This window comes from Dermacentor variabilis, chromosome 11 (genome assembly GCF_050947875.1).
Source record: "Dermacentor variabilis isolate Ectoservices chromosome 11, ASM5094787v1, whole genome shotgun sequence".
Lineage (NCBI taxonomy): Eukaryota > Metazoa > Arthropoda > Arachnida > Ixodida > Ixodidae > Dermacentor > Dermacentor variabilis.
In genome coordinates this window covers 61,688,846-61,702,844 of record NC_134578.1, presented here as the reverse complement: position 1 = coordinate 61,702,844, position 13,999 = coordinate 61,688,846, and positions in this window count along the sequence as shown.

The following is a 13,999-nucleotide window of genomic DNA, read 5'->3' as shown; positions in this document are numbered from 1 at the left end:
AGGTCTTCGTTTACAGGTGAAATGGAGTACAGACGTTTCATAACCCTGAGTTGTTGTTTTTTTTGACATCCAACCGGAGTATCTGTCCAACCTCGGGTGATGTGCGAGCTACGTCGAATCGAATGACAAAGACCAAACATCCGGTGTACGGAAAAAGGCAGTCGCAATACGAGATCAGCGCGGAAAAGATGGTTGGGGTGCTATCGTAAATATCGCTCATAGACTATACAAACACTACATTACTACAGCAGGCCAATTGAGCCCAATTCATTGTGGAATGTTACCAAGTGGCTAAAGTTACCTACCGTAGGAGAATATTTTTTCTCGCATGTTGCTTGCGTAAACCACGATCTTCTTATGAGGCGCGCCGTAGATGAGAATTATGAACTTATATTGACCACCTCTGGGTCTATAACTTTCACTCAATACACGGCACGCGAAAATTTTTCTGGTTCGCTCCATTGAAATGTGGCCGCCGTGACCAGAATTTGGTCTCGCAACCTCGTGTTTAGCAGCGTAAAATCATAGCTAGTTTCCCAACTCGAGCTGCATATGACAATATTTTGCATGTAGGCAATGCAGTTGGCATTATCCAGCTCTATGTGAAGCATCTTGGTACTCTAACTTCGATAACATATTTAGCGCCAGAGTACAAGGACAAAACGGGAGGCGTTGACAAAAGCATACGCAAAGTTTTCCAGAAAAAAAAGCATCCTTTTTACACCATGCGCAGTAACGCCAACCCTGACGATTTATTCAAATTGAACTTTCCAAAAATGGCAGTTTTCTTTCTGATAGGGCGGCAGACAGGGTGCTTACAGAGCTTGGACGACTCCGATCGCTGGACTGTGGTTCAATACTCTCGCGCACATCCTTATCTCTGTGCCTGGCCAGAACCACACGGTCACCAAGCCAAGGAGTGCAGCCGCACTCATGACAAAGAGCAGAGAGCGGCGTCACGGTAATTAATTTATATGTAGGCTGTGCTCTGTTAAGCCGTCGTTAAGACGCCGCTCTGTCCTATGTACTTCATACCAAAGGCTGCGGCAACTGGGACACCACTGCCTCTTCACAATGTACAAGCGGAGTTCGATGTCTCTTAGTACACCCAACCGCCGACTTACGGCACGGGTCTGTAAACCAACACACTAAGTTCTTCTGGAGCTGAAAAAAAAACAAGTTTTGTGTTCCCGCAACTGGCAATTTTTTTAACACCGCCATCCTCGTAAGTAGGACAGAACCACTACCTTTTGTTTTTTGTTTTTTTCGCGTCTGTTCATTTGCTGCGTCCGAAACGTTATTTTCTACTTCCAGTTGTTTTATGCATCCCTCTGCTACAGAAACCTGCGAGGACTTTGCGAAGCCTGCGGTAGACAATTATTCAGATTTATTCACCAGGCTTGTGCAAATCTTGTGATGAAGCGAATGTTTTAAAGGATTTCCAAGACACATGTTAGCAGTGCTTCTTTTAACAAGTTTTGAATCGGCGGAGTTGTACAGTAACAAGGGCTTATTAGCTATAGGTCTATGTATCCCCCAGAAACAAATCGTATTTATATCTCAACACCGCAGTCCACTTTCGGCGGCCAACTCAACAGCCGGTATTAATGGACTAAGGGCGTTAATAAACCCAGCTCAACGCCTCTTGCTTCAGCCCAACAGCGAAGCTTGTTCCTCCGCACAGCCGGTCCGTTTCCTGGAACCTAACCCTAACATCTCAGATATCCTTTCCTAGAGAAGAGATTACGTTTTTTGCGCCCTGCCTGCCAGGGCTACAGCATCCACGAACTACGTGCACTACCACTGCGGCTAGGAATACTCGGGTCTGCTTGAAGCCCTCGTCCTTATTCTTGAGTTCCGACGAAAATAAGATGCATTTCAACATTTGAATGTTCTGGCATGTCCTCTTTCTTTCCATGCGGCCGGAACTTAGCATGCTAAAATTGACAGGGGTGCCAGGTATGGAGTTTTTTGCGATATCTTCCTCCAAGACGTTTCACGTGAATCTTTGCATTTACTTATCGTATCTTTTAGTAAAGCTATTATGGCCTTTACGCTCCGGACTGTCCTGATTATTCGCAGTAAGTTCACCACCACTCTTGCGTACATTTCTAGCTTGCTTTTTTTATCTTCAGGTGTTGCGTTCCTCGCCAAAACTTAATTATTTCCACTTCGCAATGGATAGCTTCTCCAGGTACATGAAGTCTGGACACAGCTTCTCGGTCCAGGTGCCTTTGTCAAGGACGATGCGCCGTGTCTAAAATGTACTGTTGAGTTTTCCTCAACTGATCTTCATACTCTTCCTTTCGGTTCTCTGAGTTTTGAGGCGTGGATGAAGGCTTATTTGTAAACCATTTGAGCTTCTTTCTTGCAGGCAGCTTCTAAAATAATTGAGGACCCTAACTGCAATCAATGAATAATGTTCTGTCGTAGCGTAGTTAACTATGCCTTTGTGAAATGTTTTAGAAGAAACTCCTATGGGATGTGTTTTTTACAACAGGCTTCTTGATATATCTGATATAAAACTTCCCCAGTACCGCATTCAGAGGCGGCAGTGTGCAGTTCAAAGGGCAGGATAAAGTCTGCTAGGATCAGGACAGGGTCTGAAGAAATAATGTCTCCAAGTCCTGCGTAGAATAACGCTGGATTTTCTGACTACACAAACGGGGCCTCTTTCTTGGCAAAAGCTGTGGCACATTTCATCTCTGAAGAATGATCCCTCATGAAGGCCGTGAATTGTCTGGCAAGGCCCAAGAATGCGCGAAAGCTGTGCAGATAAAAAAACTTGGCCAGACTCTGTCTTCCCATCGAATACCCTTTCTAGGAAAACAACCATCCAGCAGAAAAAACACATTTCCTAACATTGACCTTAATCTGTTTCCTGCTCGATGCATTTGAGAACCCATATAATGCGGCCATCTTTCGTTATTGATTAGACTAGTATGACACTGATATAGACTCCAAAAGTTTGCATATAGATCCTCTGAGCACAAAGTTCTTAATTTTGTGGATTCATGCTGTTCAGTTTCTCCACCCAAATGCAGCCGTTGTTGCTTCTTGATGTCGATATGTGTATTTAGTGCTGCGAACATGTTACTTTCCTTCTTCAGCGGCACTAAGTAACATGCTTTATGTAACTAGGTCATGAAAACCTATTTGCAGCCACCAGTTCTCTTCGTTATTTCTTGAACTCATAGCATCGGAAGAAAATAAAAGGCGGTTTGACAGTTGATAAGCTAGACGTCTGTGCCCAAACGATGGGATCTTTTATCGGCAGTATCATAATGGGTGATAGAAACGGGGAGGTCACTGATACCAGTGTGATATGCCAGAATTCGCAAAATCGTTTTATCTCTTGTTAAGCCATACTTTTTTTCATAGCTTTTCTCATATGCTTCCTTCCTCACAGCACATTGGTCTGAAAGCTGAAAAGGCACTTAGATTTCAGCTTTTTTAGACGAGGGGACTGGAGTATGTGCCTACAAAACAATTACCAGAGTTTCAAGGGAACTTCATCGGAGCTTCCGATTGGCCATTATTTTGTCTGATAGGCAATGATACGATAGGTAATTATTTTATCTTTCTAAACCATTTTCTTGCTAATAAGACTGACCGAGGCACCTTTAAGGACGACCACGGACAGCACAGCTCATATCATTCATGTTCGTTGTAAGAAGCAAAATGTTTGATTTCGCGATAGGTATTGTTTGCTGTGACTCAGGTATGCCAGTGTTCGCAGATTTTCTGAAAAGGCTCTCAGCGAACTCGCCTTGACCAGGTATGTGACAGCTGACGTTCCCAGAGTGGTCTTCTCTTTTCCAACGCCATTTTTGAAGTATGTTGCACATCGTGGATTCATGAACGTTAAGGCCAGCACTCCGACGACACATCTTTTAAGAAGTAGAGAGGCTTGTCAGAAGTGTATGGAGGTGTAATCTGAACTTGTTTCTAGAAATTTTTTGCCAACCCATTTGTTGCTAGCGGTGCGATAAAGGAATATCTAACCGTGACGTCTGCCACGTGACCGCAGGCGCCATGTTGCCACATAGTAGACCAGCAGATTGATCTCTCTCGTCTTGTAAAAACTGGTCGGTCCCGCAAGTGAACTATGCTAATTTCTAGTGTCTGAATTAAACTTTTTTTCCTCAAATCCCTTGATATCGTTACGCTTTCTCGCCTGGCCGATCGTACCACTGTCGGGCGTTAGCACATAGGTACGGCCGCATGTTATCTATCCGATCCGGGTACCTTAATCAGTGGTTCCATTCTCCGGTGTATCAAAGAAAGTACATCCACAGAGTGGCAGCAGCTGTGCTATGATAACCCATATCCAACTTCACTGTCTGTTGGAGTACTGCAAAAGTGGCAAGCAAACTACTAACAGCTTGTAGTTGTTTCAGTCCTATTGCGTTTCAGTCCTATTGTATCGCATTTACTGTGCCATGTAAAGGCAGCAGTGCAATCCGATGTCTATGACCTCGAGCGCCGCACTTAATGGGGATTTGTTCCCTCATAGCTTCGAATTCCGCTGGTCGCAACTTTTACACGGCTCGCCCACTGCCGTGGAACATGAACCCCGCGCACCATCAACCCAGAAGGCTGGCACGCGGATCGTTCATCCTGCGCGAAATACGTGATAAGAAGATCCTAGCCTGTTTCGTTGACGCGGCACAGTACCCAACCAGGAAGGCCTTCGTTGCCACCACGATCAATAAGCAAGGTCAAGTGAGAAACGCTCTCACAGTCAAGACCCACAAGTCCGAGATAGCAGAACAGGTTGCCATCGCACTCGCGCTCACAGACTCGACCACCACCCACGTTTACAGCGATTCACGCTCGGCCATCAGAGCCTTTCAGAAAGGAGCAGTTGCAAGACAAGCACTACAAATAATCAATAGATCCGCACCGCTGCAGCATCACACCATCTGCTGGTTCCCGGCACACCTCGGAGAGATCGAGGACGCCCCTCGCAATCTCAATGAGATGGCTCACAGGAGCGCGCGAGACCTAACCTTCCGCGACGCCCCCTATTCTGGTCGTGACCATCCCAGCGAGAATCGGGTCCCTCCCTCCACATATAACGAGATCATAAAGCACTTTTATCTAGACCGCAGAATATACAGCACACCTCACAATAAGCTCACCAGGCCTCAAGCCCTGACGTTCAGAATGCTTCAAACAAATACGTACCCCACGCAGAACAGACTACACCACTACATGCCTGACCTATACAAAACATAATATTGCGAAAATTGCCATAGCACACTAGACGTACATCACTTGCTCTGGCCGTGTGGTCGGACCCACGCAAACAAGGATCAAGACTCCGCCAGGCTACAAAACGCATTACGCAGCACGGACCTGGCGGAGCAGCTCTGGGCCGTCCAGCGAGCCCACGATGCGGCCAGGGAGTTACAACTCCCGGTCCCAACGTAGGAGTAGCCCGCTCTATGGGACCTTGCGCCCCGTAGCTCGCAGGACCTTTCTATAAAGTTACTCCATCCATCCATCCATCTATGTTGATTTTCACGGTACCTCTCTCAGTGACACCGCTGCCTTGGCTTTATTCGTTGTGGTTTGGAGGAAGCCAGGTGCAGTTAGTTCTTCTACCGTGGCAAGAATGTTCTCACCTTTCTAAGCAATTATTAGAGGATGGCCATCCCATGTGGCAACGTAGAATATCATCCACAGTGCGTTGCAGCAAAATTTCAACACGTGACAAAGCCTCCAAGATATTAAGTCTATTGATAAGCTGCAATTGCGGTTCTGAATGTCCTCAGTCTCGTCTTTTTCTCATTCTTGCCTTCTTGGTTATGTGTTCATCCAGGATAACCACAATGAATAAAAGGAAACGCCGGCAAAGAATGAAAGCCATTTTGGGAGAAAAATAAGAAATATGCTTGCTCTCCCGTAATGGAGAGTATATGTAACCATGTAATGGCTACGGGGAAATAAGGTTGTTTGGAGATGATGCTAGCCACAATCTTAAAGTCACTGTAGTGAACGTTCGTAATGTCACACCCCAGCAGACCACACCGTGCCACGCTGTACTGTGCACTGCACCATGTGAACGAAATAGTTTCCTGTCACCGACAGAATCTCATTTCAAGTCTCGTCTCTGTCAAATAGCCATCTGTGGTGCACCGGACGCTATCTGCTTTGATGCTGATAGAGGCGACGGACGCTGCCGGCGTGCCGGACGGACCGCGAACCTCACGGACCATTTCGTTGAAGAGAAGTGGCAACTCGGTCTGACTGCCAAAAGATGACAATAAATTGTACAGGGCCTGCATCTGCCTTTTGAACGTCACTATTGAAAACTCCGAAGTAATGTTTTTTGTAACTTGTTTGCGAAGTAACTAGTGTACGTACTGGGAGCTTAACTGGTGGCCCGAATGTTCTCGTTTCAGTACCCGGATGACGGCTTCGGCTTTTGGCTCAAGCTCACTTGAGGGTCACCGACAACGGGAACTAAAAGCATTTCATGCTTAAAATGTGTTGGCTCCCGCACCTTAGACTTGTTATCAGTGAGACAGGTCCCAAAGATGAGACAATTGCAAAGGCTTGAAACTATGTACGAAGTGGACTGCTGGCGTCACGTCGATTCTCAGTCATCGCGTTAGTCTTGAAGATAGATTCTATACGCCAAGATGATCTATGCCTTTATTCAGACACATTGATATGTGCCTCGCCGTAGCTTTCTTGCTCTTGGTTGGCATTCCATGAAATAGTGCATGCTATTGATGTCAAAGAAAGCAATGGTACGCCCGGCCACACATACAAATAGTCGAATTTTGCTCTTGCTATAATTTTTACCGCGAGTGTTGAGGAACAGAAAGTGTATCTAATATTGTAGTGCCTTAGAGGTCAAAAGGACGGGTCGACTCGCGCTGCACACAATTTCAGTAATGCTGCCTGCAACATAATGTCATTCGTTTACTTAGGCTAAAATTTCTTGTAGTACATAACCGCTTAGAGGCGAGGATTGGACGAACCGCGTCCGGCCACCCAAACTACATAGACCTTGAAAGGGCATATGCTTGGCCAGGTTCGTGATCACTAATAACTTTTGAGCGCGAGAAAAGAAGAATGTCCTAGGCTGAAAAGAAACGTTCGAAGTTGTTAGCGCTGTGTCTGCGTTTTTCCCTTTAGTCCGGTGTCCTTGTGCGATCAAAAATTACTATGCAAAGACTGCGTTGAAATTGGCATTTTTTCTGTCCCCAAAGTGCTCGCGTAGCGCAATGATTGCCTTTCTGGAATTTTTACCGGCTTTCATCATATTGACCAGTTGAAAGCTATGCTAGAGTTCTTTTTATATTCTTCAACAATTTATCTATATGTGTAATAACAGGAGCTTTTCTAATGCGCGTCAAACACATCTCTCGAAGTGCGTGTGCACGGAACAGGCCGGGAAGCGTTTAACAATGCCGGTAAAAATTTGTGGCACTTAAATGCAGTTGAATTCCTAATGTAAATTCTGAAGAACACGATATTACGAATTTTTTACGACCAAAATCACATTCGCCCAAATAAGGTCAGTGTGTTGGATTTATTACCAATTCTTCCTTATGGAAGAAAATAGATGGTCACTCCCGGTTTTACAGAGAAAGCTTGAGGAAACTTGACATAATACATCTGAAAGGATGGCAGGGAGCACCTAAGGGTACGTGTTTATGGTAAGCGCGATTGTTTAGCCAGCCAATCATTTGTAGCAGTTAAAACAGTGCGGTTCCACATCGCGGGAACTTGCCACTATCCGGCCAGGCATCAACCTCACCAATTATGTAAGCGCTGATATTAGTTCAGACTTGGACGGAGCCAAATGTTGGTAGCGATAACCTGCTAAGCTCGCTAAAAATTTATTTGTGGAATTTGTTGCCACTAAACAGCATAAGTGCTTGGCAAGACAGTAGTGCGTGACCTTTGTCGTCTTGTTCTCGCGGCAAAGTAGCCAACTCGCCAAAGAAATGTATTAATGATCAGGTGCCACGTTCCCATTAATAACGTTTGCCCAGACGGTTGCCCTGACAGGTCGTCATTCGTTGTACCAGACATTCCAGATCGCCCGTCATTAACAATTTATATCCGCCATGCCATTGGACTTACCTCAGCGGAAGTAGTTTTGAGGTTTTCCAGTATTGCGCTTGGCCAAGACAAAGTGATCACCATAAAGAGCAGAAAATTGACACGTTAATCTACCTAATGTGCCCATGCACAAGCAGCAGACCGCTTGATCGTGTTTCGGTTGTCACCCGCAAACAGTAAGCAGTTCGAGCCTATGTTGCAAGGCTTCGAATTTTACTTCATTTCAAAGAGTAACGTTATCATCGAACAAGCGAAGTTCAACACGCGAGCCGTACTCGCAGGTGGGTCCGTCGTAGAAGTGGCCACAGCAATGCGTGGCCTGGCCGAAACATGCAGATACGGTAGAGTTTGCGAAATGATCAGGCACAGGGTGGTAGTCGGCCTCCAGAATGAGAAGGTTTCGAAGTGCCTGCAGCTGGCTTTAAGCTTCAACATCACGGTAGCGCTCATAATTCCTCGTTAACACGACGCAATGCAGCTACAAGGAAAGCTGTACTCAAACCGATAAAAAGGAAGTTGCAGAAATGGACGCTCTTCAGTCAAGTCACAACGAGGCCGCGAAACGTGAGGCTAGGTCCGGGAATCAACAAGCGAGACGACCCTTGCATTCCAAGCTGCTGCACACAAGAAAAATGACACCTGTGGCTATTGGGGATGCGGTGGCCAAAGCAGAGCTGACTTTCCCCTCAAAGACGCGTATTTCACATCCTGCCGGAAACAAGGGAATTTCTCCACAATCAGCAGCCATATACCAGGAGTGCAGAGCCTCCTCGAGGAACCAGGTTTTATGCTGTTGCAGATCATCCTACAGCACGCAAGTGGGAGATACCTTCTCAGGTTGAACCAAGGTAAGCTAAGTTGAAGATAGGCACTGGAGCAGAGGCGACCATTGTACCTGAGTTCAATTTCCGAGAGACGTTTCATCACTTTCCTTTCACGTCGAGACAATGCCGCATTTAGGGTCCGGACGGGCGAGGCCCAAAGACGTCCGACGTAGCCCAAAACAACTGCCATGGAACGGACGTCAACGTCTCGAAATGTCTGTCCTACCGACATTACACGCAAGTCTGCTCAACCAACCATCGATCAGCCATCTTGGCCCGTTGACCTAAGTTCACTGACTGGTGCCGTCAACGTCGTGAATGTCGTCTACGACATGTTCTAGGGCCTCGGAAAGTTCAAGAGTGAGTGTAATATACTGTCTGGACCGGTGAAGCCACCCTTTTCTTGGTCGATCCCACGTTGTGTATCACTGCTGCTCCTTGGCACGACAAAAATTGAGCTTTCGCTCATGGAAAACATCGGCGTCATCCCGCCTGTCATGGACCCAACGAAGTGATGTACGGCATTGGACGTCGTACAAAATGCCTCCAGACCACATCTTGTATGAGTCGACTTTACTTCAAGAAATCTATGTTTCAAGAGTGGCATCCAGTGCCCGCAGTGGAATGCAGGCTAGACTTGCTACGAAAATCATGGTGGTTTCGAAGTTTGACGCAAACTCAGTATTCTGGCAAATGCCCCTTAATTAGGGAAGCAAAATCCTGACTACCTTCGTCATGCCGTTTGGTAGGCTCTGCTTGAATACACCACAATTAGGCGTCACCTTAGCAACAGAACACTTCCAAAGTCGTATGGCCGACATTTTCTGAGCGTAGCGCTTAGGTGTCCGTTCCTACCGCGAGCGTCAGCGTAACTGTGTGAACGCGTAGAAAAGCGAAGGGTGACAAAGCAACGTAGATTGGAGCGGGGAATGAGAGGCGGTGATAGGGAAGAGAGCCGGAGGAAGAAAGCTGATGAGGAAGGAATGGTGAAAGCCTGAGAAGAAAAGGAAAGCTTAGTGCTGCGCAAGGCTCGTTCAACGACGATCGCTTCGAGATGGCTCCAGAGTACCGGACGTCGTTTGTTCCCCCTTTATTTTTCTTCGGTCATTGTTTGTCACCGGCTAACTAACGTTGAAAGGTATGCTTCGATCCACGATGCACCTGCAGGCAGCAGAAGTTTCTCGAATGATAACGATTGTTTTACCTCTGGACTGTTGTATCCAAACCCTCTTGTAATCTGATGGTATGCGCCACGCAAGTTGTGTGGTACTTTATGGAAGCGACGCAAGCACCAGCGATTACACTGGAACCTTCGACGAGCCACGTATAAAAGCCAACGCGCTTAGGCCACAGATAAGATTTTTAGCGATCACTGGCTGCACTCACCACTAACGTTGTGCGTGAGGGTTGTTTTGCTGTGCCCAAGTTTGACCAATAAATAGCTGAATTGGTAACTCACAGTTTCGAGCCTGTGTCGTTCTTCGCCGTCACTGCCGCGTGACAATATATTCGAACTACAAAATAGTGTCAGCCAGATCATTCTGAACAATGAGTGGCGCAACGAGTGGAAGTGATTCGTTGGCAGCACTTGCTAAACGAACAGATGCCCGAGCAGATGCTCAGCGCCTCCGGGAAAGTTTTTTTTACTTAGACGACATGGAAACTCCTACGACCCAGACATTGAAGCCGTCGTTCAGAATTATCTTCCATGCCACAATATATTGCGAATTAAAAACACCGAAACAGGTACGCTCAAAATTCCCACTACGGAGTACTGTAACTTTCGGTGAATATTTACGAGGTCTTTGTGTAGCGTCTGTCATACGGACGACATCCTGATCCGGGGATGCAGAGGCAACGGCTTTTAGCTACACTTGAACGCGTCAGAAAAGCAACGGTCACACTAAACAAAGACAAGTGCAATCTTGTAGTGATCAAAATAGCGTTCTTCGGCCGCATACCTAAAAACAATAAGGATGACCCTGAGAAAAGCAAGCTACAAGCAATAAAGGTAAATAATGACTACTATACGAAACTTCTTGAGATGCGCAACTTGATACTCTGACAGCAGCCTCGGTGATTTCACACTGCAAAGCTAGCTTAAGGCACGGTATACAAGCCGTGATCACTAATAATATAACAGCATTTTCTTAAACTGCAGGCTCCCATATAGCAATGTTGGTCCACGACTAGAATTTCCAGCACGTGACACGAAGTCCTAAGTGCCCATACAGCAATAGCTAAGGACAAAGTGCTGTAAAGAGATTGACGCCGTCTTTAAAGAAAACACGGGACCCTACCTCACTTTGGTTGCTTACTATTGAAGTCCCCTCAAGAATGGTTGCCCTCCGGCAGAGCTTCTGATAAGAATAAAACTGCGCACATCACTTCCAGTAGCCGCCGATACATTTCTTCTATGGCTTCCAAACTACGTTAAGTAGCGGAAATCTGAAGAGTGCCGTCATATATGAAAGACTTACTGTAATGCACGCCATGGGAGAGACACTCTACCAGACTTTGAGCGGCACGCTGAAGTGTCAATCGTCGACCTACAGACGGCAGGCACCATTAAGTAAAGGGCAGCACAACTCAGGTTATATTGGGTTGAAACAGACGGCAAATGTTCCCAACACCCCTGAATACCTTGGAGGAGTGAGTAAAGAGGAAAGTGTTTTTGCTTAGACGACGTGGAAACTCTTACGACCCAGATGTGCGAAGATGTGCGAGATGTCTCGTCTTCGACGGCAGCGTTGCCTATTCTCAGAATGCGTTTTCAGTGTGGTCGCTCTTCCATCTGAGCTAACTAGGAGGCTGGTAGATCCTAGAGCAAGGCCTAATTTATAGACAACTTAAAGCTAGGCGACACTTATTATGGCTAATCAGTACCCCTCGGCCCGTAAGGTGAAAAAAAGGTATATGAGGAACCTCGTGGTAAAGGGCTCCGGATTATTTGACAACCTGTGGTTCGTTCACGTAGACCCATAGCACGCTCCACGGCCATTTTTGAATTTTTCTTCTAACAAAATGCGGCTGCCTTGGCTAGTATTAGGACAGCAATCGGCGCACCGAAAACAATTGTGCGGTCATGAACTCTATGGACCCCATCAGATGATTTGTGGGGTCGAAGACGAAGCGAAGGACACTGTTATCACTCTCAAGTTGCGGGAGTGCTATGAGGTTCTTTGGCTATGTGTGTCGCTACTTAGGCCAAGCCTGAGGGCAACGTCAGAATACGAAGTCGTTATAGTGCGGGAACAGAAGCAAACCATGTCCAACACAAAACACACAAGAGGAGCAAAGTTCAGTCAAGCGTACTGGCACACGATAATAACTTGGAACAAGAAAGTAATTGTGACCTCACGCGACGAGCTGACAGAGCATGTGCGCGGACCGTGGCATGCAAGGGTATATAAAGATTCGTCACCAGTGACACAAATGATGACTTCCAAAGTATTGAGTCCCAAGTGGTTAGGCAGGCCAAGCAGACGAACCGTGGTGACGGAGCCCGTAGTGTTTTTTTTTTTTTTTTTGAGCAGGTACGCACGTCATATGTACCAGCTCCACTAGAAGTAGCGAAAAGGATGTCGCAGTTCCTACAGGGCATCGCCTTGACTCGGTTGGAGTCTCGAAGTTTGGGCCCGCAGGCCGACAGCTCCCTCCAGCACCTGATGCAGCGGCGGCCTCCATTTCTTGCCTCGCTGGTGTCCTACTTTCTCTGTTCATATTTTTCTGCTCTTCCTTCGTCAGAGTCTGGGTCAGACTCTAATTGGCTGCAGTGTTCTTGATATTTTGCGTCTATGCTCGCTCGTACCAAACCAGGATTATCTTCGTCATTTTCTTCATTATGCGACTATTTCTTACCAGAAGCGGCTGTCCGTGGTCTTACTTTTCCTTTCTACTCATACAACCTACACGCACATCTCTCATCACGGGGGGCTACCTAATGACCGTACTGACAAACCTTAGGGAAAGGAAAATGGCCGAGTGTTCTCAGTAGAACCTAATTGATAACTTAACTGTGCCTTACCTTATATTAAAATTATATGCAATTTCTTATTTTACAGTTTCACACAATCATGGCTACATTGTAGTGCAACCATACGCAATCAGACACAAACATTGCCTTCAAGTTGAATATCTTCAGCTGACAGTTCCTCCGGTTCATGGGGCAAAAGTGGAAAAGCGATCTGGAAGGTTTATCAAAACAAGGTTTTCTGTAGGTAATTTTATACAGGCAAGATTATTTAGGCATCTATTGAACTCGATAGCTCCTAAATTTTAAAGAGGAAGAAGTAACACACTTCGGTCGGTGCCCGTCGAGCATGTCAGTTTAGTGAGCAACCAACGTTATTTCTAGGCCTCAGGTTTTGGGAGTTAGTGGTTTATATGTGTTCGGCCTTTGGTGGATGTTCATAAACTTTTATGTAGTGTTATACATTCAAACAATATCATGAAAACCATAAGTATTTGATTGTTTTAAAAATTTCAAACCGGCACAGCTGGTAGGAAACTATTGCTGTGATCGTATGATCACCCTAAACAAGCATCGTACACCTTCATAAATCCTCTAGTCGTCTAAGGGATTGATTATGAGGAACTTAGCCATAAGTTGAGTATTTTTGGGGCATTACTAGAGGCACTGTGTGGTATGCAATGTACACAATTTGTTGCCGTCCAGTATTTTTAGTAAGCCTCTCTTCGAGAACTCGCGTACTAAACTCGTTCGAAACCAAGCCGAGGTTTTCACAATGTGAAGAGTAGCGGCAAGTTTTAATAATACTTACTTTTCTGCATGTACGTCTATCAGAGCTAGCCTGTGGATAAATGAAACGGCTCCCCATACTCCACTGGAGATAAGTTTGCTTTAGCGGCTACCTTAAACAATGATAAAGGTAACATAGACTTTACTTAGTTGAATATTTATTCTACGCTTAGTCCTACATTGCAGGTATAAAGAAAACAGCTACGTAGCAATCTTCACGACAAAACCCGTAGTCCTTTTTCAGTAAATAACAACATGACGCGTTTACAAAGCAGAAAATCAATTAATGTGCGCAGTTAACCTTCTGTGCAGTTGTGAGCCTGATGGA